At 44.1% G+C, this 27996-nt stretch overlaps 1 protein-coding gene across 14 annotated transcripts in view; it reads left to right on the top strand.

Annotated features, from left to right (window-relative positions):
* Positions 1–27996, top strand: part of tusc3 (tumor suppressor candidate 3) — a 716082-nt gene that overhangs the window by 198627 nt on the left and 489459 nt on the right. The window contains exon 1 of one of the 14 annotated variants that reach the window (XM_070862783.1): positions 21250–21270. The exons of the other annotated variants lie outside the window; for them this stretch is intronic. The gene's annotated coding sequence lies outside the window, so the exon portion shown is untranslated. Of the gene's footprint in view, positions 1–21249; positions 21271–27996 lie in introns of those variants that run through there. 14 annotated transcript variants of the gene reach the window in all.

The following is a 27996-nucleotide window of genomic DNA, read 5'->3' as shown; positions in this document are numbered from 1 at the left end:
CACTCGCTCACATATTTCCCTTTCTCTTGGAGGCCAAGTTGGCGCATAATTGCTGGGAGCACTGGCAGACAGGCGGGGGGAGCAAGCTGCCATGCAGGACCTCAACCAACTGAAAGATTGAGTGCTGGAAATCATTGCGTGGAAAGTCATGGAGGCCGTGGCAACTGGCAAGGTTGAAGCCCTTGGGCTTATTCCTAATCCTCTCACTTCCTCTCATCCCACAATCCCTTCTCACTTTGAAGCTGCTTGCATGCATAGGAACATAGGAATAGGAATAGGCCATTCAGCCCCTTGAGCCTGTTCTGTCATTCAATAAAATCATGGCTGATCTGCGATCTAACTTCATATACCTGCCATTGGGCCATATCCCTTAATAGCTTTGGTTAACAAAAATCTATCAATCTCTGATTTTAAATTAATAATTGATCTTGCGTCAATTTCCATTTGCGGAAGAATTCCAAACTTCTATCACCCTTGTGTGTGTAAAAGTGTTTTCTAATTTCACTCCTGAAAGGTCTGGCTCTAATTTTTAGACTATAGGCCCCTAGTCCTAGACTCCCCAACCAGCAAAAATAGTTTCACTCTATCTACCTTGTCTGTTCCCCTTAATATCCGGAAAACTTCGATCAGATCACCCCTAACCTTCTAAATTCTACGGATTACAACCGTGATTTGTGCAATCTCTCCTTGTAATTTAACTCTTGAAGTCCAGGTATCATTCTGCTTTCCACCTCTTGTCCCCTCACCATAACCTGACTCTTGTGCCTTTACTCTTTCAGATAATCAATACCAAGCACCAGCCCATCTTGTCCCCAAGGCAATGGAGTAGAGCGAGGGGGGAGAAGAAGAAGACACAGCGTCACTGCATCTGTCACTCGCAGGCATCAGTTCAGAAACTGGAACTGAGTGTACTTTAGCGGTGTTATCCACACAGGGTGAGGTACCAAGCACGAGGAGCCAGCTTGGGGGTCAGCTCCCCGGAGGGCGAGTTAGCGCGCAAGTTCTGCTGCACAGGACTCAGATGAGGATCTTGATGGAGCGGCCTTCAGAAGAAGGATGATGGGCTGCACACCGAATAGCTAGGTGCAATAGCAAGCCTGTCAGAGAGCTTCTTGGTAATGTCAAGGATCATGGAGGTGTCCGCCTCCAACATTGCACAAGTCTTTGCACAGAGCTTGGAGCCTAGGATTTCCAGGCTGGAAATGGTGGGCAACTCCTGGAGAGACCATGTTGATCCAGACATGATGGAGTGTGTGATACTGCCATTGGAACACACAGAAGTGCAGGCTGCTGTCCTGCAGTCTCAGCTTGCTGCCATCTAAGACTGCTCTCATGTCAGCTTGCTGCCGCCCAAGCTCAGACTGCTGCCATTATCGCTGGGTTTACCACTGTTGACTGGGGCTTGCAGGGTGTCGCAGCAGTCCAGCAATCTGTACTCCAATAGATTGCTAGGAATGCTGAGGTGCCGCCTAAGGGGAGTGACATTGGGCAATGTTGCAGCCACTGGGGAGCACTCGACCGACTGGCATTGTGAGAATGGTCAAGAGTGATATCATCTGTACAAATTGATTGTTGATAAATTTTTAAAAATTGTTTGGAATCTTTTGTGGTGGCTCTCATTCCGTTTTTTGCCCAAGAGGACAGTGTGATATTCTGGGACAGAGGGATAGTATGATGGGGATGTGGTGAGCAACGGAGATCTGGGGTTTAATTCATTGGAATTGGAGTCTGATGAGGCATTCACGGACTGCCCGTCCAGAAGGGGAATTGGCTGCTTGTTCCCTTCCTCTTCACCCCTACCTCCTCCTCTTATTATCTTCCTCCTCCTCCTCCTGAGGTCGTTCCACAATCCCTGGTGGCAAGGACTGCGCCCTCATAATGGCCAAGTTGTGGAACATGCAGCAGAGCACCATGAAATGGGACACCCATTCCACCAAGTACTGGAGGGCTCCTCCCGAGCGGTCAGGGCAGCGGAATTGTTGTTTCCGTAGCCTGATGGTCTTCTCAATTATATTCCCAGTGGAAGCATAGCTCACATTTAATGAGTGCTGGGCACCCTCAAGTTTGAAGTGGTGACTAGAAGACTGCTGTTATACCAGGACGAAGGCAATCATGTCTGCTGCCAGGATAGCGGGCATTGACCATAATGAATCGCTGGGTGTGGTCGCACAGAAACTGCACATTAAGTGAATGGTAGCTTTTGCAATTACGGAAGATCTCAGGATTGTAATGCAGCACCCACAAAGCCACGTGTGTGCAATCAATGGCGCCCTGCACCATGGGGATGCCTACTGTCCTGGAAAAGCCATACGGGTGCTTGTCTTGCTTCTCTCTGCTCGCAGAGATGAAAACATCGTACCTTTTCCTGATTTAGAGTGCTTCATTGACCTCCCAGATGTAGCTTTGTTACTTGCTGCAGACTGGAAGGATTGACTGCCACTGGGAGAGCTGTGGTCACCCTGCTCCCAGGTTACAGGTCTGGTTGCAGGAGGTGGCAGAGTTCTGTGATCACCTCCTTGGTGAAGCAAAGCCTCCTAATACACTGCTCCTAGCTTAAGTAGACATAAGAGAATTGCTTCCTGAACATCCTAGGTGGGTAAGGCCACCTGTTGAGAGCCCTCTGGCCCTCCTCCTCCTCTCTCTGCATGCAACTTCTCCTCTGACTGTGAGCAAGTGGTGTGAGCAGAAGCCTTTAAATAAAAATGAAGGCATTCTCCACTTACAACAACACTCCCCATTACCTTGGAACCTTGCAAGAAGTTTATAAAGCTGCTGGAGTTGTAGAAAGTTGCACAGAGCCAGTCAAACTGCAGAAACATGTCAGCTGCAAGTTGTTGCTCATGATCCATTTTAACAACGCTGCTGAAGTTTCCTTCCTGTTTGCTCAGCTGGTCGCACTTAAGGCATGGCGGTAAGTGGAGCGATGAAGTTGACAGTTTCAGATCTGGCATCAGATGAGTGTTGCATACTCACTGACGTCACAATCTGTATAATCTACATAATCTTTGCGAGCGTGGACATCGACAACGCTGCCGCCCAGCCAAAAATGGCAGCCGCTGCAGGACCCATTGGCAGTGGACAGAAGTGCGGAGGCCGCCATTTTTTCCCCGAATCTGGAAGTAACAGATGGCGCTAACAACCCCCAACCTCAGATTTTTAGCACAATGACTCTAGATTTTTGATTTAACTATGTCACTCTCAAACTCAATGTGAAATACTATCATGTTACGATCACTCTTCCCCATAGGATCCTTTACTGTAAGATTACTAATGAACCCTGTCTCATTACACAATGCAAGATCTAAAATAGCCTGTTCCCTGGTTGGTTCCACTAAGTACTGTTGTACAAATTGTCTCAAATGCATTCCATGGAGTCATCCTCCAGACTATCTTTGCCAATTTGAATAGCCAAGTCATTTTTTTTATTCATTCAGTCACGGGATGTGGGCGTCGCTAGCAAAGCCAACATTTTTTGCCCATTCTTAATTACTCTTGAGGTGGTGTGCTGCCTTCTTGACAACTGAAGGCCGTTTCAAAGGACAGTTAGGATTCAACCTCATTGTCTGGAATTACATATAGGCCAGACCAGGTAAGGACAGCAGGTTAACTTCCCTAAAGGATATTAGTGAACCAGATGGGTTTTTACAACAATCCGGTAGTTTCATCATACTAGCTTTTTATTCCCGATTTATTGAATTAACTGAATTTAAATTCCCCAGCTGCCATGGTGGAATTTGAGCTCCTATCTCTGGATCATTCATCCAAGTCTCTGGATTACTAGTCCAGTAACATAACCACTATGCCAGCGTTCCTGTTAACAATCTATCTGAAGATTAACATCCCCCCATGATTATTGCATTACCTTTGTTACAATCTCCTATTATTTCTTGATAATCTGTCCAACGGTATAGTTACTGTTAGAGAGCCTATAAACTACTCCCATCAGTGTTTTCTGCCCCTTGTTATTTCTTATTTCCACCTGTACTGATTCTACTTCCTGATCTTCCAAGCTAGGATCCTTTGTCATGACTGTCCTTATCTCATCCTGGAAAAGAACTTGGAGTGGAAGGGTGAGGATCTAGTTGTCGTGGTCCATTTAGGAACCAATGCCATGGGTGGAACTAAGAATGAGGTTCTGCTGAGGCAGTTTGGGGAGCTAGGGTCTAGATTAATTAGCAGAACCTCAAGGGGAATAAACTCTGGATTACTACCTGAGCCACGCGAAAATTGGCATAGTGTCAAGCAGATCAGAGAGTTAAATGCATGGCTCAAAGAGTAGTGTGTGAGGAAGGGGTTTCAATTCATGGGGCACTGGCACCAGTACTGGGGAAAGAGGGAGCTGTTCTGTCGGGATGGGCTCCACTTAAACTGGGCTGGGACCAATGTCCTGGTGAATCAAATAACTAGGGCTGTAGATGGGGTTTTAAACTAAAAAATGGTGGGGGTGGGGGGACAGGGGTCAGGTGAGGGAAAATTTTAAAGAGAAAGGTCAATATAATAGAGCAATGTAGCGACTTGGATAAAAATAAGCAGAGTGTGACAGGAAGGGAGAGAGTGTTTAACAGTAGCAGTGCAGCAGAGAGTAAGGTCAAAGCAGGGAGTAATGGTAAAAAATTAAATTAAAAGCTCTTTATCTGAATGCGTGGAGCATTCGTAAAAAGAAAGACGAACTAGTGGCACAAATAGAGATAAATGGGTTGGATCTAATAGCCATTACAGAGATGTGATTGCAAGGTGACCAAGGTTGGGAACTACATGTTTCAGGGTATTTAACGTTTCAAAAAGAAAGGCAGAATGGTAAAGGAGCGGGGGTAGCCCTGATAATAAAGGATGACATAAGGACAGTAGAGAGAAAGGATCTCTGCTCAGAAGATCAGAAAGTAGAATCAGTATGGGTGGAGATAAGGAATAACAAGGGGCAGAAAACACTGGTGGGATTTGTACATAGGCCCCCTAACAGTAGCTATACTGTTAGACAGAATATTAATCAAGAAATAGTAGGAGCTTGTAACAAAGATAATGCAATAATTGTGGGGAACTTTAATCTTCCTATAGACTGGACAAATCAAATTGGTAAAGATAGTCTGGAGGACAAGTTCATGGAATGTATTCGGGACAGTTTCCTAGAACAATACGTCATGGAACCAACCAGGGAACAGGTTAGTTTAGATCTTGTATTGTGTAATGAGACAGGGTTAATTAGTAATTTCCTAGTAAAGGATCCTTTGGGGCAGAGTGATCATAATACGATAGAATTTCACATTATGTTTGAGAGTGACTTGCCCAAGTCTGAAACTAGAATCTTAAACTTAAATAAAGCCAATTACATAGGTACAAAGGACAAATTGGCTAAGGTAGATTGGAAAAATAGATTAAAATGTGTGGCAGTAGATAATCTGTGGCTAGCATGTAAAGAAATATTTCATAATTCTCAACAAAAATACATTCCATTGAAAAACAAAAACTACATAATAAAAGTAATCCATTTGTGGCTAATTGAAGAAGTTAAGGATAGCATTAGGTTGAAACAAGAAACTTATAATTTTGCGAAGCCTGAGGATTGGAGAGTTTCAGAAACCGGCAAAGGATGACCAAAAAATTGATGATAAGGGAAAAAACAGACAGAGAAAACTAGCAAGAAATATAAAAACAGATTGTAATAGCTTCTACAAATATGTAAAAAGGAAGAGAGTAGCAAAGGTAAATATTGGTCTCTTCGATGCTGAGGCAACAGAAAGTATTGTGGGGAATAAAGAAATGGCGGAAACGTTAAACAAATATTTTGTATCTGTCTTCACAGTTGAACTCGCAAAAAGCATTCCTAAAATGGTGGGGAACCAAGGCTATAATGATGGTGAGGTACTTAATGTCATTAATATAAGTAGAGAAAAAGTGCTAGAGAAACTAATGGAATTAAAAGCCGACAAATCCCCTGGACCTGACGGTCTACATCCATGAGTTCTAAAAAAGGTGGCTGCAGAGATAGTGGATGCATTGGTTTTGATCTTTCAAAATTCACTAAAAAAGAAAAAGAAAGACTTGCATTTATATAATGCCTTTCATGACCACCGGACGTCTCAAAGCGCATTACAGCCAACACGGCAGCCAATTTGCACACAGCAAGCTCCCACAAACAGCAATGCGATAATGACCAGATAATCTGTTTTAGTTATGATGATTGAGGAATAAATATTGGCCAAGACACCGGGGATAACTCCCTTGCTCTTCTTCGAAATAGACTCTAGAATGGTCCAAGCTGATTGGAAGGTCGCAAATATAACACCACTATTCAAGAAAGGAGGGAGAGAGAAAACGGGGTACTACAGGTCAGTTAGCCTGACATCAGTCGTCGGGAAAATTCTGGAATCCATTGTTAAGGAAGTGGTATCAGGGCACTAGAAAAGCATATCATGATTAGGCAGAGTCAACATGGTTTTATGAAAGGGAAATCGTGTTTGACAAATTTATTAGAGTTTTTTGAGGCTGTAACAGGCAGGGTAGATAAAGGGGTACCAGTGGATGTAGTCTATTTGAATTTCCAAAAGGCATTCGATAAGGTGCAATATAAAAGGTTATTACACAAGATAAGGGCTCCTGGGATTGGAGGTAATGTATTAGCATGGATAGAGGATTGGTTAACGGACAGAAAACAGAAAGTAGGGATGAACGGTTCTTTTTTCAGGTTGGCCGGCTGCAACTATTGGGGTGCCGCAAGGATCAGTGATGGGGCCTCAGCTATTTGCAATTTATATTAATGACCTAGATGAAGAGACCAAGTGTAATGTGTCCAAGTTTGCTGACAATACAAAGCTAGGTGGGACAGTAAGCTGTGAGGAGAACACAAAGCATCTGCAAAGGGATATAGACTAAGTGAGTGGGCAGTTAGATGGCAGATGGAGTAGAATAAAGGGAAATGTGAAGTTATTCACGTTGGTAGGAAGAATAGAAAAACACACTATTTTTTAAATGGTGAGTAACTTTTAAATGTTGGTGTTCAGAGAGATTTGGGTGTCCTTGTGCATGAAACACCGAAAGCTAGCATGCAGGTACAGCAAGCAGTAAGGTTGGCAAATGACATGTTGTCCTTTGTTGTAAGGGGGTAAGGAAGTCTTGCTACAATTGTACAGGGCCTTGGTGAGACCACACCTGGAGTACTGTGCACCGTTTTAGTCTCCTTATCTAAGGAAGGATATACTTGCCTTGATGGTTCACTAGATTGATTCCTAGGATGAGAGGGCTGTCTTATTAGAGATTGTGTAGAATGGGCCTATACTCTCTGAAGTTTAGAAGAATGAGATGTGATCTCATTGAAACATACAAGATTCTGAAGGAGATTGACAGCGTAGATGCTGAGAGGTTGTTTCCCCGGGAATGAGTGTCTAGAACTAGGGGGCACACTCTCAGGATAAAGGGTAGGCCATTTAAGACAAGAGATGAGAAGAAATTTCTTCACTCTGAGGGTTGTGAATGTTTGGAATTCTCTGCCCCAGAGGACTGTAGTGCTGAGACTCTAAATATATTCAAGGCTGAGATAGATAGATTTTTGGAGTCTAGGGGAATCGAGGGATATGATCGGACGGGAAAGTGGAGTTGAGGTCGATGATCAGCCATTGAATGGCAGAGCGGGCTCGAGTGGCCATATAGCCTACTCCTGCTTCTAGTTCTTATGTTCATATCAGCGCTGCCCTCCTTTTCCATGTTGCCTGTCATTTCAAAATATCAAATACCCTGGAATATTTATATCCCAACCGTGGTCACTTTGCGACCAAATCTCTGTAATGGCTATTAGATCAAACCCATTGATCTCTAATGGTGCCACTAATTCGTCTATCTTGTTATGAATGTGTCGTGCATTCAGATAAAGAGCCTTTAATATTAACTTTTTACCATTATTCCCTGCTTTCACCTTAGTCGCTGCTACACTATCCCACCCATCCCTTCCCTCAACGTCTATCTTTCCCACCTGTGACAGAGTCTGTGGCTCTCGTATTGGACTGTTCAGCCACCAAAGAACTCACTTCAGGAGTGGAAGCAAGTCTTCCTCGATTCCGAGGGACTGCCTATGATGATTACCATTAAACTCTCTGGAGGCTAAATTGCCCCACGCCCTGTTTGGAAGCGGTAACCTTCTGGGGCCGGAACATTTATTGCCCGGCCCGGAAGTTCTGCCCCTCAAAGGGGGTGGAGTGCTATCGGAGGCGCTATCTGGACCTCAGCGGCCTGCCGGCAACGTCAACGCAAAGCGGTGCTCCGTGTTATGCTGACGCGGCAGAACTCCCCACCCCTTCAGTTAAAAAGGAGGGTCGCTGCGCACTCTGCAGTCCATTTGTTGGCTGCCACTGGGCCACCAGGGACGCCATCAACCGGGCCAACAGCCCAGCACTCACAACAGAGTGTCAGGTTGCAGATTGGCGGCCTGGTCGAGTTGAGGGCTGCCATGGTCAGGCCGAGAAAAGAGTCGGCCGACAGAAAAATATGGCGGCCCATGGTGCAAACGGCCTACGCTTTATGAGGCGCCACAGCGGTGGATGTCTGACATCGGCCAACGCCACCCTCGCCGCCCATGGGCCAATTCACCTGGGGTGCACAAAGGGGTCCCCATGGGACGTCATCACCATAGGTGTGCCAGCCCGGGGTGCAAATCGCGGGCCAAACCTCTGGGGTAATTTCCCTCTTTCCCTCAGTAATAACCTTGTTGCCCCCCCCCCCCCCAGGAAGCGCTGATAGGGTTATAAAAAAGGGCAATTTTGCCCCCTCTGTCCTTTCCTGTCACACTCTACTTATCTTCATCCAAATTGCTGCATTGCTCCATTGCTTTGATTTTTCTCTTTGGATTTCTTAATTTGCCCTCACCTGACCACCCCCGACCTTTTTAGTTTAAAGCCCTATGTATAGTCCCAGTTATTTGATTCGCCAAGACACTGGTCTCAACCTGGTTTAACAGGAGCGCGTCCCAATGAAACAGCTCCCTCTTTCCCCAGTACTGGCGCCATGAATCGAAACTCCTTCCTCCCACACCACTCTTTGATCAAAAATTTAACTCTATGATCTGATTCCCTATGCCAATTCGTGCATTGCTAAGGTAACAATCCAATGATTATTACCTTTGAGATTCTGCGTTTTAATTTGGACCCTAGGTGCTCAAAATATCTCAGCAGAACCTAATTCCTAGTTCTATCTATGTCGTTGGGTCCTACGTGGACCACGACAACTGGATCCACCCTTCCCACTCCAAATTCTTCTCCAGCCATGAGGAGATATCCTTAACCCTGGCAGACAACACAGCCTTCGAAATTGCCAATCACGGCTGCAGAAAACAGTATCTATCCCCCTGACTATACTGTTCCCTACTTATACAACATTCCTTTTCATGCCCCTCACTTGAATGGCTTCTTGTATCACGGTGGTATGGTCAGTTTGCTCATCCACCCTGCTGACTTTGTTCCCATCCAAGCAGGCAGCAAGAACCTCAGACCTGTTGGATATGGGCAAATGTCTCAAGGGCGATTAGGGGTGGGCAATAAGTGTTGGCCTTGCCAGCGATGCCCACATCCCGTGAATTAATATAAATAAAAGGTTACTTTATGCGACAGGTTGTATAACCTCGTTTTGTACTCTCTTTGAGTTGAGAAGGTTGAGGGGCGATCTTATTCATCCCTTTATTCGATAGGATTGATGCACAGAAAGCATTTTTTGTCTGGTGGGGGAATCCAGAACAAAAGAGTATAATATTAAAATTATAGCTAGGACAATTAGGAGTAGAATTAGGATGTACTTTTTCCACACAAACGATAGTGAAAATCTGGAACTCGCTTCCCTTAAAGTCTGCGGATGCTGGGTCAATTGAAGTTTTCAAAAATTAGATCGATATATGTTTATTAGGTAAGATATCAAGAGATATGGAACAAAGGTTGCTAAATAGAGTTGAGGTGAAGATCTGCTATGTTTTAATTGAATGTCATAACCAGTTCGAGCAGTTGAGTGGCCTACTCCTATTCCTATATTTATATTTATCTATTTTCCTCCAAGTTAAGTCATGTGTATACCCTCTGCTTAAATTATGAAGCCCATATAACTATTTGTTTTCACATCTGGGCTGTTGTCAGCTTTTTGTGGGCCGTGTTTGTTTTATGAAGGTGTTCATCAGCTTTTATTTGTTTTCTAGGTTGGCATGAATGCCGTACACTGGCACAATGCAATCTGGAATATTTGCTTTGAGCAGCTTTAGAACCTGGCTAAGAGGAGCATAGGAACATAGGACATAAGAACAGGAATAGGCCATTTAGTCCCTCGAGTCTGTTCCGCTATTCACTGAGATCATTAAGACTGGAATAGACAGTTTCTGGGGGGGATAAGGGGTTATGGGAAGCAGGCAGGAAAGTGGAGCTGAGTCCATGATCAGATCAACCATGATCTTATTGAATGGCGGAGCAGGCTCGAGGGGCCGTATGGCCTACTCCTGCTCCTATTTCTTATGTTCTTATGTTCACTGAGATCATGGCTGATCTCCGACCTAACTCCATATGGTCCCCCTTTGCCCCATATCTCTTACTACCTTTGGTTGACAAAAATCTTATCAATTTTAGATTTAAAATTAACAATTGATCTAGCATTAATTGCCGTTTGCAGAAGAGAGTTCCAAACATCAACCACCCTTTGTGTGTAGAAGTGTTTCCTAATTTCACTCCTGAAAGGTCTGGCTCTAATTTTTAGACTATGTCCCTTAGTCCTAGACTCCCCAACCAGCGGAAATGGTTTCACTCTATCTACCCTATCTGTTTCCCTTACTATCTTGAAAACTTTGTAAGGTGTTTGTTTTCCACTCTACTCTGATTCTTAGACCTCAGAACTTATAGTGGGAAAGGACAACACTGGTATGAAATGTTAGGCTTAACCAGTGTCAGTTTTATTACGCAACAAAAACCGACTAAAACTACAGGACTAGACTGCTGAGAGAAATTTGACTTTAGACATACAATCACCAGAGATTTGTGGTCCTTGATTCTGTAACCTGTTGTTTCTTCTTCCGGTTGTTCCCTGCAGCTTCTGTTCCTTTTCTGCCACTTCTTCTTGTGTTGCCTGTCCTCTTTCTTCTCTTGGCTGTTTGTGTGTCTCTGTGTCCGAATATTTATATCCATAGTATGAATAAGTTTCTTGCTTCCGAGTTCCAATTACCGAGGTGGTGATCTGTTTAACTGGCTGTGGTGATGAGTTTGATGGCTACTAATTTGCACACGGAGTCGATAATGCAAAAAATATTTCCTTATGCTGAATGTTGTTATCCAAAAATTTGCATTCCGTGGGGTCCTTTGTTGTCCAGTCTTTTTACAGACTCGATGTCTCCAGTGGCTGTTTTCCTGGTCAATCAAGTTCAAAGCCTCACGTAACAACTCCATTGTTGTTATGCATGAAGTCAGTTTTATGTCCTTGACCACAGAATGTCCTTAATTGTCCAGCTTAATTCAAAAAGCTTGGATTAATTTTTTTTATTCATGGTCTGTGTTTTTCTGAAGATTGTAACTTTACAACTTCGATCAAATTACCCCTTAACCATCTAAATTCTAGGGAATATAACTCTAATTTGGAGCACAGAAACTTTAAAATAGGAGAGACAAGTAGATGAGAACAAAAACCTTTCAGTCTGTTTATCTTAAATAATACTGTCTCAAGATTATACATGGAGTATTTCATAAATATTGCATTTCATCAGAAACCATAGTCTTGAGATGATCCTAAACTGCATATTTCTTTTTGCAGAATCTAAATGCAGCAGTTAATTCCAAGTCCTTGTTCTAGAAATTCAATCTTGGGCGGTGGCTCAAAATGGGCAGTATCTGATCAGTTGCCCATTGCAGGCAGCACCTTATATTCAGTTCCGTTGACTGCAATGGAACTGATTATCAGGCACTACGTATAACGGGCAACCGTTCCGATATCGCCCGAGATGAATTTCTAGCCCTCTGGAGAGATTAGTTCAAGAGGAAAAGTAAGTGTAACAAAAAAATGATTTGGAAGATAGGAAATTGAACACTGGTAAAATAATAGATGAGAGCATAATGCAATTAAATCCTCACAGCAGGATGTAACAAAACTGACTCTTTGGAACTGGCAAAAGGAAACTTGTGATATTAGCCTGCTTAAGGATATTGTTTATAAAACATAATTGCGAAACATTCAAGCTTACACCATTAGTGTGGAGTATCACAATAACAAATTAGATCTTATGCAGCTCTGTGCTGCTCGAATTATTGATCTCTTGGCTGAAAACTTTATAGTGAAATTGGTTATCCCATAGCTTGTGGATCTCATAAATACTGCAGCACACTTTTAAAAACCTTTGCTAATTCCCATTTGACGTCAAATTTAGTTTTGTTCCTCCTGTACTCAGCCCTTTCTATTTACAGTTCATCCTTTACAGTCATTTCTACTGTGCCATAAACTCCTGGAGCTCAATTTATTATTTGACTGGCTAATGTAAGTAACACTTAAAAGGAAATAAAAGAATAACTTTGGTTGCATTTTGATGCAGGACATTGAATTAATGACATTAACAGTAAATTGATACAAACTAGCCCCGATTTTAACTCCAGGTGGATTCCCTGCTCAGGCCTGAGTTAAAATTACAATTGGGTCGCAATGATGTCGTCGGGCCGCAACAGGCATACGTAAAGAAAGGACTCTGTTGGCACCGGGTGCGTGTCCTTGCTGCCTGCTCAGAAGAGCAGGTTAAAATTGTAGATGTTGCGATCATGGAGGCTTTCAGACAGTTAAGAGCCAGGATGATTTAAACTGCCCATTGCCAAGTTTCTGATGAGTGAGTAGGGCTAAAGTTTTCTCCATTGTAATAGTTTAGTGACGTAAAAGAGATATTTAAATGCCTTTAAATTTAAATTTAATAATGTCATTCTTGCCAAATTATGGTGTATAGTTTGCTTCTTAGTATTCATCAACAAGAATTCTAAGGAATCTGTAATGTGAATTAGTGTAAGGTCACAAAAATCATTTATTATAGAAATGAAATAGATAATAGTGCTGGAATTCCGATGTCCCGGCTCCATACAAAGTTTCTACGGACCCGGGAAGGCATTGGAAAAGCCTCGGGAGCGAGGACATTTGCAGGGCAAGATTTCCGATATCTTGCCCAGCAAATATCCTCAAAAATCTTGTGCCTGAAAAAGCAGGCATATAGCCTACTTTTATAGGTGCAAGTGTTTAAAAATACACAAAAACATTTGAAAATAAAGTCATAAAAACACATTTCATTGTTTAAAAACCCTCCCCACTATGGTAAGTTTATTTTTAACCATAATTAAAAAAAACATTTTTTTTAAATCGGGAAAATATTTTATTTTTCTAAGACATAATAACTTTAATTTCAAATAATTTTAAATATGTGTGGTCTGTTTTTTATTTTTTATTATTTTGTGTGATTTCTTTTGTTCCTATTAATAGCACTGAGAACTCGTAGTTACGCGAGTCTCAGTGCTATTAATGAGAACCTGTGAAATACTTACCTGATTGGCTGAGCAGTCACATATTACTGCATCTTCTGTGCCGGGACCCTCTGCATGGGAGCACGCTTCGCAGCGCGGGAGGAGAAGGCCTCCCCATCGGAAATCAGGGCATCCCAATATTGTCCTTGTACACAATCTTTAATTTTGCTGTGTTACATCTGTAATAACAGCCACAATCCTACTGCAATACAAGTAACTCCTTAAAAAGTTTGAGTGTGGGACATGCTGTGTCAACTCCCATATGGTTGCATAATTTTGATGAGACTGACCACCTCATGAATGGATACAAGGCAACATGTTAATGAATGGATACAAGGCAACATAGAAACATAGAAAATAAGTGCAGGAGTAGGCCATTCGGCCCATCGAGCCTACACCAGCATTCAATATGGTCATGGCTGATCATGCAACTCCAGTACCCCATTCCTGCTTTCATAAGAACAGAAGAATTAGGAACAGGAGTAGGCCATCTATCCCTTCGAGCCTGCTCCACCATTCAACAAGATCATGGCTGATCTGGCCGTGGACTCAGCTCCACTTACCCGCCCGCTCCCCATAACTCTTAATTCCCTTATTGGTTAAAAATCTATCTATCTGTGACTTGAATACATTCAATGAGCTAGCCTCAACTGCTTCCTTGGGCAGAGAATTCCACAGATTCACAACTCTCTGAGAGAAGATATTCCTTCTCAACTCGGTTTTAAATTGGCTCCCCTGTATTTTGAGGCTGTGCCCCCTAGTTCTAGTCTCTCCGACCAGTGGAAACAACCTCTCTGCCTCTATCTTGTCTATCCCTTTCATTATTTTAAATGTTTCTGTAAGATCACCCCTCATCCTTCTGAACTCCAACGAGAAAAGACCCAGTCTACTCAATCTATCATCATAAGGTAACCCCCTCATCTCCGGAATCAGCCGAGTGAATCGTCTCTGTACCCCCTCCAAAGCTAGTATATCCTTCCTTAAGTAAGGTGACCAAAACTGCACGCAGTACTCCAGGTGTGGCCTCACCAATACCCTATACAGTTGCAGCAGGACCTCCCTGCTTTTGTACTCCATCCCTCTTGCAATAAAGGCCAACATTCCATTCGTCTTCCTGATTACCTGCTGCACCTGCAAACTAACTTTTTGGGATTGATGCACAAGGACCCCCAGGTCCCTCTGCATCGCAGCATGTTGTAATTTCTCCCCATTCAAATAATATTCCCTTTTACTGTTTTTTTTTTCCCAAGGTGGATGACCTCACACTTTCCGACATTGTATTCCATCTGCCAAACCTTAGCCCATTCGCTTAACCTATCTAAATCTCTTTGCAGCCTCTCTGTGTCCTCTACACAACCCGCTTTCCCACTAATCTTTGTGTCATCTGCAAATTTTGTTACACTACACTCTGTCCCCTCTTCCAGGTCATCTATGTATATTGTAAACAGTTGTGGTCCCAACACCGATCCCTGTGGCACACCACTAACCACCGATTTCCAACCCGAAAAGGACCCATCTATCCTGACTCTCTGCTTTCTGTTAGCCAGCCAATTCTCAATCAATGCTAATACATTTTCTCTGACTCTGCGTACCTTTGTCTTCTGCAGTAACCTTTTGTGTGGCACCTTATCGAATGCCTTTTGGAAATCTAAATACACCACATCCATCGGTACACCTTATCCACCATGCTCGTTATATCCTCAAAGAATTCCAGTAATTAGTTAAACATGATTTCCCCTTCATGAATCCATGTTGTGTCTGCTTGATTGCACTATTCCTATGTAGATGTCCCGCTATTTCTTCCTTAGTGATAGTTTCAAGCATTTTCCCCATTACAGATGTTAAACTAACCGGCCTATAGTTACCTGCCTTTTGTCTGCCCCCTTTTTTAAACAGAGGCGTTACATTAGCTGCTTTCCAATCCGCTGATACCTCCCCAGAGTCCAGAGAATTTTGGTAGATTATAACGATTGCATCTGCTATAACTTCCGCCATCTCTTTTAATACCCTGGGATGCATTTCATCAGGACCAGGGGACTTGTCTACCTTGAGTCCCATTAGCCTATCCAGCACTACCCCCCTAGTGATAGTGATTGTCTTAAGGTCCTCCCTTCCCACATTCCTGTGACCAGCAATTTTTGGCATGGTTTCTGTGTCTTCCACTGTGAAGACTGAAGTAAAATAATTGTTTAAGGTGTCAGCCATTTCCACATTTCCCATTATTAAATCCCCCTTCTCATCTTCCAAGGGACCAACATTTATTTTAGTCACTCTTTTCCGTTTTATATATCTGTAAAAGCTTTTACTATCTGTTTTTATGTTTTGTGCAAGTTTACCTTCGTAATCTATCTTTCCTTTCTTTATCGCTTTCTAAGTCATTCTTTGCTGTTGTTTAAAATTTTCCCAATTCTAGTTTCCCACTAACCTTGGCCACCTTATACGCATTGGTCTTTAATTTGATACTCTCCTTTATTTCCTTGGTTATCCACGGCTGGTTATCCCTTCTCTTACCGCCCTTCTTTTTCACTGGAATATATTTTTGTTGAGCACTATGAAAGAGCTCCTTAAAAGACCTCCACACCACTTCCTCAATTGTGCCACCGTTTAGTCTGTGTTTCCAGTCTACTTTAGCCAACTCTGCCCTCATCCCACTGTAGTCCCCTTTGTTTAAGCATAGTACGCTCGTTTGAGACACTACTTCCTCACCCTCAATCTATATTACAAATTCAACCATACTGTGATCACTCATTCCGAGAGGATCTTTTACAAGGAGATCGTTTATTATTCCTGTCTCATTACACAGGACCAGATCTAAGATAGCTTGCTCCCTTGTAGGTTCTGTAACATACAGTTGTAAGAAACAATCCCGTATGCATTCTATGAATTCCTCCTCCAGGCTACTCCGTTCGATTTGATTTGACCAATCGATATGTAGGTTAAAATCCCCCATGACTACTGCCGTTCCTTTTTCACATGCCTCCATTATTCCCTTGATTATTGCCCGCCCCACCGTGAAGTTATTATTTGGGGGCCTATAAACTACGCCCACCAGTGACTTTTTCCCCTTACTATCTCTAATCTCCACCCACAATGATTCAACATTTTGTTTATTCGAGCCAATATCATCTCTCACAACTGCCCTGATATCTTCCTTTATTAACAGAGCTACTCCACCTCCTTTCCCTTCTTGTCTATCTTTCTGAATCGTCAGATACCCCTGTATGTTTAATTCCCAGTCTTGGCCACCCTGCAACCACGTTTCTGTAATGGCCACCAAATCATACCCATTTGTAATGATTTGTGCCGTCAACTCATTTACTTTGTTTCGATGCTGCGTGCGTTTAGGTAGATTGTTTTAATACTCGTTTTTAAATCATGATTTTTAGTTTTGACCCCTCCTGCAGTCCCTTGATATTCAGTGGCGCTTTTTGTTTTTTGCCTTGGGTTTCTCTGCCCTCCACTTTTACTCATCTCCTTTCTGTCTTTTGCTTTTGTCTCCTTTTTGTTTCCCTCTGTCTCCCTGCATTGGTTCTCATCTCCCTGCCATATTAGTTTAACTCCTCCCCAACAGCACTAGCAAACACTCCCCCTCGGACATTGGTTCCGGTCCTGCCTCGGTGCAGACCGTCCGGTTTGTACTGGTCTCACCTCCCCCAGAACCGGTTCCAATGCCCCAGGAATTTGAATCTCTCCCTACTGCACCACTGCTCAAGCCACGTATTCATCTGAGCTATCCTGCGATTCCTACTCTGACTAGCACGTGGCACTGGTAGCAATCCCGAGATTACTACTTTTGAGGTCCTACGTTTTAATTTAGTTCCTAGCTCCTTAAATTCGTCTCGTAGGACCTCATCCCTTTTTTTAACCTATATCATTGGTACCAATGTGCACCACGACAACTGGCTGTTCACCCTCCCTTTTCAGAATGTCCTGCACCCGCTCCGAGACATCCTTGACCCTTGCACCAGGGAGGCAACATACCATCCTGGAGTCTCGGTTGTGGCCGCAGAAACGCCTCGCTATTCCCCTTCCAATCGAATCCCCTATCACTATCGCTCTCCCACTCTTTTTCCTGCCCTCCTGTGCAGCAGAGCCAGCCACGGTGCCATGAACTTGGCTGCTGCTGCCCTCCCCTGATGAGTCATCCCCCTCAACAGTACTCAAAACGGTGTATCTGTTTTGCAGGGGGTTGACCGCAGGGGAGCCCTGCACTACCTTCCTTGCACTGCTCTTCCTGCTGGTCTTCCATTCCCTAGCTGGGTGTGGACCCTTCACCTGCGGTAAGACCAACTCGCTACACGTGCTACTCACGTCATTCTCAGCATCATGGATGCTCCAGAGTGAATCCACCTTCAGCTCCAATTCCGGAATGCGGACCGTCAGGAGCTGGAGGCGGATACACATCCCGCACACGTAGTCCAGTGTCCCTAAGTTCCCACATGGTACAGGAGGAGCATATCACGTGACCGAGCTCTCCTGCCATGACTTAACCCTTAGATACACTTAAATTGGCAACAACAATGCTAAAGTTTACTCACTGTTATAGAAGAGAAAAAAGAAAAACTACTCACCAATCACCAGCCAATCACTTACCCCCCTTGGCTGTGATGTCACCTTTCTCTTTCTTTCTACTTTTTTGCCTTCTCCCTGTAGCTGCACAAGCACGCCTCTCCAACGGACTCACGCTGCTCCCGACTCAGCGACGCACCTCCCGACCTCGCGGCCTTTTATAGGCCTCTCCAACGGACTCACGCTGCTCCCGACTCAGCGACGCACCTCCCGACCTCGCGGCCTTTTATAGGCCTCTCCAACGGACTCACGCTGCTCCCGACTCAGCGACGCACCTCCCGACCTCGCGGCCTTTTATAGGCCTCTCCAACGGACTCACGCTGCTCCCGACTCAGCGACGCACCTCCCGACCTCGCGGCCTTTTATAGGTCTCTCCATACCCCTTGATCCCTTTAGCCGTAAACGCCACATCTAACTCGCTTTTGAATATATTTAACGAACTGGCCTCAACAACTTTCTGTGGTAGAGAATTCCACAGGTTCATAATTCTCTGAGTGAAGAAGTTTCTCCTCATTTCGGTCCTAAATGGCTTAGCCCTTATCCTTCGACTGTGACCCCTGGTTCTGGACTTCCCCAACATCGGGAACATTCTTCCTGCATCTAACCTGTCCAATCCCGTCAGAATTTTATCTGTTTCTATAAGATCCCCTCTCAATCTTCTAAATTCCAGTGAATATAAGCCGAGTCAATCCAGTCTTTCTTCATATGTCAGTCCTGCCATCCTAGGAATCAGTCTGGTGAACCTTCGCTGCATTTCCTCAATAGCAAGAATGTCCTTCCTCAGATTAGGAGACCAAAACTGCACACGATGCTCAAGGTATGGTCTCACCAAGGCTCTGTACAACTGCAGTAAGACCTCCCTGCTCCTATACTCAAATCCTCTTGCTATGAAGGCCAGCATGCCATTTGCTTTCTTTACTGCCTGCTGTACCTGCATGCCTACCTTCAGTGACTGATGTATCATGACACCCAGGTCTCGTTGCACCTCCCCTTTCACTAATCTGTCACCATTCAGATAATATTCTGCCTTCCTGTTTTTGCCACAAAAGTGGATAAGCTCACATTTATCCACATTATACTGCATCTGCCATGCATTTGTCCATTCACCTAACCTGTCCAAGTCCCCCTGCAGCCTCTTAGCATCCTCCTCGTAGCTCGCACTGCCACCCAGTTTAATGTCATCTGCAAACTTGGAGATATTACATTCACTTCTTTCGTCTAAATCATTAATGTATATTGTAAATAGATAGGGTCCCAGCACTGAACCCTGCGGTATCCCACTAGCCATTCTGAAAAGGACCCATTTATTCCCACTCTTTGCTTCTTGCCTGTCAACCACGTCAATATATTACTCCCAATACCATGTGCCTTAATTTTGCACACTAATCTCTTGTGTGGAACATTGTCAAAAGCCTTTTGAAAGTCCAAATACACCACATCCACTGGTTCTCCCTTATCCACTCTACTAGTTACATCCTCAAAAAACTCGAGAAGATGTGTCAAGCATGATTTCTCTTTCATAAATCCATGCTGACTTGGATCAATCCCGTCACTGCTTTCCAAATGCGCTGCTATTTCATCTTTAATAATTTATTCCTGCATTTTCTCCACCACCGATGTCAGGCTAACCGGTCTATAATTCCCTGTTTTCTCGCTATCCTTTTTTAATAAGTGGGGTTACATTAGCTACCCTCCAATCCATAGGAACTGAACCAGAGTCCATGGAATGTTGAAAAATGACCACCAATGCATCTGCTATTTCTAGGGCCACCTCCTTAATACTCTGGGATGCAGACTATCAGGCCCTGGGGATTTATCGGCCTTCAGTCCCTTCAATTCCCATAACACCATTTCCTGACTAATAAGGATTTCCCCCAATCCCCCCTTCTCGCTAGCCCCTCAGTCTCCTAATATTTTCAGGAGGTTATTCGTGATTTCCTTAGTGAAGACAGAACCAAAGTATTTGTTTAATTGGTCTGCCATTTCCTTGTTCCCCATTATGAATTCCCCTGATTCTGACTGCAAGGGACCTACATTAGTCTTCACTAATCTTTTTCTCTTCACGTAACTGTAGAAACTTTTGCAGTCAGTTTTTATGTTCCCTGCAAGCTTACTCTCAAACTCTATTTTCCCCCTCCTAATTGAACCCTTTGTCCTCCTCTGCTGAATTCTAAAATTCTCCCAGTCTCCTCAGGTTTGCTGCTTTTTCTGGCCAATTTATATGCCTCTTCCTTGGATTTAACACTTTCCCTAATTTCCCTTGTTAGCCACGGTTGAGCCATCTTTCCTTTTTTATTCTTGCGCCACACAGGGATGTACAATTGTTGTAGTTCATCCATGTGATATTTAAATATCTGCCATTGCCTACCCTCCGTCAACCCTTTAAGTATCATTCTCCAGTCTATCCTAGCCAATACACGTCTCATACCATCGAAGTTTCCTTTCTTTGTGGATAAAAAGCATCAGCTGGACAGAACACACAGTCTTCACTGCGTTGCATGACTTGCTCTCTCTCCCTCTCGGGCAAAACATCATCAATAGTTCCTGTGGACAGCAGAACTTTTTATAGGGGATCAGAACTTTTCATATCGACTCTATGGTTTTAATGAACAGAGAAGATTTTGACCCAATTAATTTTCAGGTGGTATCTGAACACAAAAACATAATTAGGCATGTTATTGGCTATTAATCCAAAAAGACTGTGTGGCAGTCCACAATATCTCAGTTATTTGAAAAATATGAAACACTGGGTTGATGGCTCTTCAGAGAACGGGACAATTTTCTGCATCCTTGACTGTTGACCCAACTGAGGATCTCCTTAACAACAGCGTAGTGCTTTGAGTTGGAAGCCGAAGCATCTGTTTGTTGTTGCTTAGCTATCATCTTCACCTGCATAAAAAAAGCTTGCCATTCAGCTTTGGCACAATGAAAAAGTGTTTGTAAAAGGACAGTCATTGCACACAGTGCTTGATATCGAATCTCACTACATATGAGGATGCATGAGTTCCCAATGTAGTTTTTTGCCATGCTTGATATGTCCCACAAGAAATATGTTGCAAGCATGAAAAGCAGACATACCTTCACCAGGCTCTTGACATCAGCAAATTCTTTCTCATTTGCAGCACAGTACAAGGATCCTAGATGACGGTGTGTGGTGGTGCCAACCTGGCACATCATATGGCAGCCAGGGTGTACAGCTTCAAGTGAAGTAAGTCTGGCCATGGTGAGGCCATCTTGGGCATCCCGGGCAGCATGGTGATTGGGTGCTGATGCCCTGGGCAGCATCAGTTGATTGTGGAAAAAGTTGGTAGTGTTGTTGCTGCTGCTAGTGTGCCCGTTGGCTGCTGGTTTTGGTGCCGATCGTGGTCAGATTCTGAGTACGAAGGTGCGATAGTTTCAAGGGCACCGATGCTAATGTAATGCTAATGTAATAGATGGCAGGTGAACTTGAGATGACATAAGCTATTTGTCAATGGTGAGAGAGATTGCTCCATTGAGGTGACACTGGATAGAGAGATTGCTCCAAAGAGTTGCAACCTGCATAAAGCTCAATGTACCTTCCAAATGAAGTAAGCAAGTGTTTCCGATCTTGGAAAGTGAACAGCTGTAAGATGCGAGCCTTTATCGCAAATTTGCAGCTGGCAGGTAAAGAAATGAATTCACGCTAACACAACTCCCGACGTTCTTACCTGACGTGATCTCCGAGCACTGGGAACCTCGTGGAAAAGCTGGAAAAATGATAAGTTGAGCTCAAAATTGTCTTTGATAGCCTCTTAACAAAGTCTTAATCACCTAAATTTCCTCCCCTGACGCTGTGTGTCGGGTCTGTTCAGCATTGACAGACCCGACACCTGGTAAAGTAGCATTGAGGCAGATTGACAGTCGGGTCCCGACCCACTGTGAATCATTTAAAATTTAACAGCTCAATTCCGGTCCCATCCTTTGAATGCTGGTAAAAGTCTAGCCGTGGTGATCCCCAGAAATCTGTACCGGAGTAGCATGGTGGCATACCACTGCAAGGTACAGCATGAGCTGCTGCAGGAGGGCGACGGCAGCGAAGTGGGCGACTGGATTGGACGTCATCAAAGTCCAGGTCGGTGATTGGAGCATGGGCAGGAGCGGTGAGGTTGGGGTGCAGGAACGGCGAGTGATCATGGAGCGCCGTGAACGGGACCCAGGAGAGGCGTGAGTTGGGGCCAGAAGAGGCGTGGGCCCAGGGGCAGCACCAGCCAGCCCACTCTGCGATTGTGTGCGCACAAGTCCATGCAACAGAGCTGGTCTCCAGTCGTCTTGGTTAATCCTAGCCACTGGACCAAGACCTAGTTCTGTCAAGCCCGTGTGGTGGCTGGTGTGCAATGGCCACCACATGTTAGAAATTCCACGCACATGCATCTTCCATCCTTCAGGATGTAGTTCTGGACCTGGAATATTAGGTCCTTCATTGAAACGCCTGTGAACTCATCCCTTTTTGACTTCGAAGCAAGTCATCCTCGATATGAGGGACCGCCTATGATGTACTGGAGTCTCAGCTATTCTCCATATATTAATGACACATGATGAAAGAGAGTTGTATATCGAAGTTTGCACATGTCACTTGGTTAGCAGGCATACTAAATTGTGTAGGTGGGAGCAGGGCATTACAAAGGGACATTGATAGGTTAAGGAGTGTAGGCAAAACTATAGCAGATGGAGTTCAATGTGGGGAAGTGTGAGTTCATCCACTTTGAATCAGAATATTTTCTTTATGGGCACACATGATAACAGGCACAAAAAGTAATCAAGAAGACTAATGGAGCATTGAGCTTTGTGTCAAGGGGGTTGAAATACAAAAGTGAGAAAGTGATGCTGTAATTGTACAGTACCTTGGTCAGTTCTAAGCTAGAGTACTTGGTTCAGTTTTGGGCACTATACCTCCAGAAAGATATATTGGCCTTGTAGGGGGTACATCATAGATTCAACAGCTAAAAAGGTTAAATTATGAAGAAAGATTACATAACCTTAGTTTTTATTTCCTTGAGTTTAGAAGATTGAGCAATGATCTAATTGAGATGTTTAAAATGTTAAAGGGATTTGATAGTGAAGAGACAGAAAAATGATTTCATCTGATGGGAGAATCTAGAACAAGGGAGCACACTCTTAAAATTAGAGTTAGGCGTGTTAGGAATGAAATTAGGAAGCAGTTGATCACACAAAGGGCAATGGAAATCTGGAACACTCTCTCCCAAAGGTCTGTGAATGCTGGGTCAATTAAAATTTTCAAGACAAAGATAGATATTTATTAGTTAAAGGTGTCAAGGGATATGGAGAAAAGGTAGGTAGATAGAGTTGGGATTTAGATCAGCAATGGTGGAATGGTGGTACAGGCTTAACATAGAAGCATAGAAAATAGGTGCAGGAGTCGGCCATTCAGCCCTTCGAGTCTGCACCACCATTCAATAAGATCATGGCTGATCATTCCCTCAGTACCCCTTTCTTGCTTTCTCTCCATACCCCTTGATCCCCCTAGCTGTAAGGGCCACATCTAACTCCCTCTTGAATATATCCAATGAACTGGCATCAACAACTCTCTGCGGCAGGGAATTCCACAGGTTAACAACTCTCTGAGTGAAGAAGTTTCTCCTCATCTCAGTCCTAAATGGCCTACCCCTTATCCTAAGACTGTGTCCCCTGGTTCTGGACTTCCCCAACAAAGGGAACATTCTTCCCGCATCTAACTTGTCCAGTCCCGTCAACATCTTACATTTTTCTATGAGATCCCCTCTCATCCTTCTAAACTCCAGTGAATAAAGACCCAGTTGATCCAGTCTCTCCTCATATGTCAGTCCAGCCATCCCGGGAATCAGTCTGGTGAATCTTCGCTGCACTCCCTCATTGCAAGAACGTCCTTCCTCAGATTAGGAGACCAAAACTGAACACAATATTCCAGGTGAGGCCTCACCAAGGCCCTGTACAACTGCAGTAAGACCTCCCTGCTCCTATACTCAAATCCCCTAGCTATGAAGGCCAACATACCATTTGCCTTCTTTACCGCCTGCTGTACCTGCATGCCAACTTTCAATGACTGATGTACCATGACACCCAGGTCTTGTTGCACCTCCCCTTTTCCTAATCTGCCACCATTCAGATAATATTCTGCCTGAGTGTTTTTGCCCCGAAAGTGGATAACCTCACATTTATTCACATTATACTGCATCTGACATGCATTTGCCCACTCACCTAACCTGTCCAAGTCACCCTGCAGTCTCTTAGCGTCCTCCTCACAGCTCACACTGCCACCCAATTTAGTGTCATCTGCAAACTTGGAGATATTACACTCAATTCCTTCATCTAAATCATTAATGTATATTGTAAAGAGCTGGGGTCCCAGCACTGAGCCCTGCGGCACTCCACTAGTCACTGTCTGCCATTCTGAAAACACCTGTTTATCCCAACTCTCTGCTTCGTGCCTGCCAACCAGTTCTCTATCCACATCAGTACATTACCCCCAATACCATGTGTTTTGATTTTGCACACCAATCTCTTGTGTGGGACCTTGTCAAAAGCCTTTTGAAAGTCCAAATACACCACATCCACTGGTTCTCACTTGTCCACTCAACTAGTTACACGCTCAAAAGGGGCTGAATGGCCTACTTCTTTCACAGTGAATTAAGGCACTGTCTATCATCATGGTGAGGTTTTGTAAGACTGGAAGCAGGCAAATGTAATTGGCTACTACATGCCAATAACATCAGTAACACCTAATAAAATGGAATCTATTCTGAAGCGGAGTTTATAGGAACAAGTTTATACTAATAAGTTCACAAGAAACAGGTAGCATTAATTTAGAAGGAAAATATCTTGCCGGACAAGCCTCAATTTATTTGAAGATATTGCAATTAAAGTAGATGGTGGAAGTCCTGATAATATACTGTAGTTTATTTCGACTTTGACAAAGTTCCACGTGAAAGATTTCTAATAAAATTAAAAATCCAGGGTGACAATTGGGTTTGGATGAGAGGCTGGTTTAAAAAAATAGGAAACTGAGAGTATTCACATGAATAAATCCCCTCTGCTTATTCAGCCTGGAATTGTCATCATCATCATAGGCGATCCCTCAAATGAGGATGACTTGCTTCCACGAGAGTTCACAGATGTTTCAATGAAGGACCCGATGTTCCAGTCCTGAACTCCAGTTGCGGGGGTGGAAGATGCTCGTGCATGAATTTTTTTTAACATGTGGTGACCGTTGTACATAAGTCACCACACAGGCTTGACAGAGCTAGGCCTTTATCCAGTGGCAAGGATTAACCAGGACGACTGGAGACCTGCTCTGCTGCACGGACCTAGTACGCACACATATCGCAGGGTGGGCAGGTCCGTGTTGCCCCTGGGTCCTCGGCTCTTCTGGGCCCCGTACCCTCATTCGCCGCACCTCCACCACAATGTTCCAGGGCCCGGCGCTCCAGCTCTATTTATAGCCCTGACCTGCGGTAGTGTTCTCACACAGGTCGGGGCGGCCCACAATGTTCCAGAGCCCGGCGCTCCAGCTCTATTTATAGCCCCGACCTGCGGTGGTGTTCTCACACAGGTCGGGGCGGCCCATGATGTTCCAGGGCCCGGCGCTCCAGCTCTATTTATAGCCCCGACCTGCGGTGGTGTTCTCACACAGGTCGGGGCGGCCCATGATGTTCCAGGGCCCGGCGCTCCAGCTCTATTTATAGCTCAGACCCGCGGTGGTGTTCTCACAGGTCGGGGCGGCCCATGATGTTCCAGGGCCCGGCGCTCCAGCTCTATTTATAGCCCCGACCTGCGGTGGTGTTCTCACACAGGTCGGGGCGGCCCACAATGTTCCAGAGCCCGGCGCTCCAGCTCTATTTATAGCCCCGACCTGCGGTGGTGTTCTCACACAGGTCGGGGCGGCCTGGAATACGCCAGCAGTGAAGGCATTGGCTTTCAGCATTATCTGGAGCCAAGTGGGAAGAATCCCAGCTTGTGGTGTCAGGCCTACCTTCCATCTGAACCATGAAGGAGAACTATTTGGACATGTGCCTTTATGTGGAAATGAAGCTGGGCACATGGAAGGGGTATTAGTGAGACAGATTCAAGTTAGTTATGGATAAGGACAAGGATAGACCAGGAATAAAAGTGCCAAATTGGGGAAAAGCTAACTTTGCTAAGTTGAGAAGTGAATTGGCCACAATGAACTAGAAACAGTTACTTGTGGGTAAATCAGTGTCAGAACAGTGGGAGGCATTCAAGGAGGAGATCCGGAAGGCTCAGGCCAAACATGTGCCCTTAAAGAAAAAGATTGGAATAACAATTCTAGAGCCCCCTGGATGTCGAGGGACTTACAGGGGAGGCTAAAGAAAAAAAAGGGAAGCTTATGTCATATACAGACGGCTAAATACTGTAGAATCTTTGGAGGAATATAGAAAGTTAAGAGGTAAAATTAAAAAGGATATTAGGAATGCTAAGAGAGAGCATGAAAAATTCTTGGCTAGTAAAATTAAGGAAAACCCAAAGAAGTTCTATAAATATATTAAGAGTAAGAGGATAACTAAAGAAAGGGTAGGGCCTATTAGAGACCACAAGGGTAATCTCTGTGTGGATGTGGAAGATGTTGGTATGGTTCTTAATGAATACTTTGCATCTGTTTTCACAAAGGAAAGGGGAAATGCAAATACTGCTATCAAGAAGGAGTGTGAAATTCTGGATGAAATAAACATAGTGAGAGAGGAAGTATTAAAGGGTTAAGCAGCTTTGAAAGTAGATAAGTCCCCAGGCCCGGATGAAATGAATCCCAGGCTGTTGAGTGAATTAAAAGAGGAAATAGCAGAAGCCTTGACCATAATTTTCCAGTCCTCTTTGGATTTGGGCATCGTGCCGGAGGACTGCTAATGTGGTACCCTTGTTTAAGAAGGGAGAAAGGGATAGGCCGAGTATTTACAGGCCTGTCAGTGGTGGGAAAATTACTGAAAAAAATCCTGAAAGAGGATAAATCTACATTTGGAAAGGCAAGGATTAATCAGGGACAGTCAGCACAGCTTTGTTAAGGGAAGATCATGTTTGACTAACCTGATTGAATTTTTTGAGGAAGTAACCAGGAGGGTCGATGAGGATAGTTCTCGGGTTGGCAATCAGTAACTAGTGGGTTGCCGCATGGATCAGTGCAGGGACCCCAACTATTTACAATTTAATTAACGACTTGGAAGAAGGGACCGAATGTAACGTAGCCAAGTTTGCTGACGACACAAAGATGGGAGGAAAAGCAATGTGTGAGGAGGACACAAAAAATCTGCAAAAGGACATAGAAAGGCTAAGTGAGTGGGCAAAAATTTGGCAGAGAGAGTATAATGTTAGAAAGTGTGAGGTCGTGCACTTTGGCAGAAAAAAAATCAAAGTGCAAGTTATTATTTAAATGGAGAAAGATTACATAGTGCAGGACCTGGGGGTACTTGTGCATGAAACACAAAAGGATAGTATGCAGGTACAGCAAGTCATCAGGAAGGCCAACGGTATCTTGGCCTTTATTGCAAAGGGGTTGGAGTATAAAAGCAGAGAAATCTTGCGACAGTTATACAGGCTATTGGTAAGGCCACTCCTGGAATAGTGCATGCAGTTTTGGTTTCCATATTTACGAAAAGATATACTTGCTTTGGAGGCAGTTCAGAGAAGGTTCACTAGGTTGATTCCGGAGATGAGGGGGTTGACTTATGAGGAAAGGTTGAATAGGTTGGGCCTCTACTCATTGGAATTCAGAAGAATGAGAGGTGATCTTATCGAAACGTATAAGATTATGAGGGGGCTTGAAAAGGTGGATGTAGAGAGGATTTTCCACTGATAGGGGAGACTAGAACTAGAGGGCATAATCTTAGAATAAAGGGCCGCCCATTTAAAACTGAGATGAGGAGAAATTTCTTCACTCAGAGGATTGTAAATCTGTGGAATTCGCTGC

The sequence above is a fragment of the Pristiophorus japonicus genome, chromosome 2 (assembly GCF_044704955.1).
Source record: "Pristiophorus japonicus isolate sPriJap1 chromosome 2, sPriJap1.hap1, whole genome shotgun sequence".
Lineage (NCBI taxonomy): Eukaryota > Metazoa > Chordata > Chondrichthyes > Pristiophoridae > Pristiophorus > Pristiophorus japonicus.
Note: the sequence above shows the minus strand (reverse complement) of the source record. Positions and strands in the feature narration are given on the sequence as shown.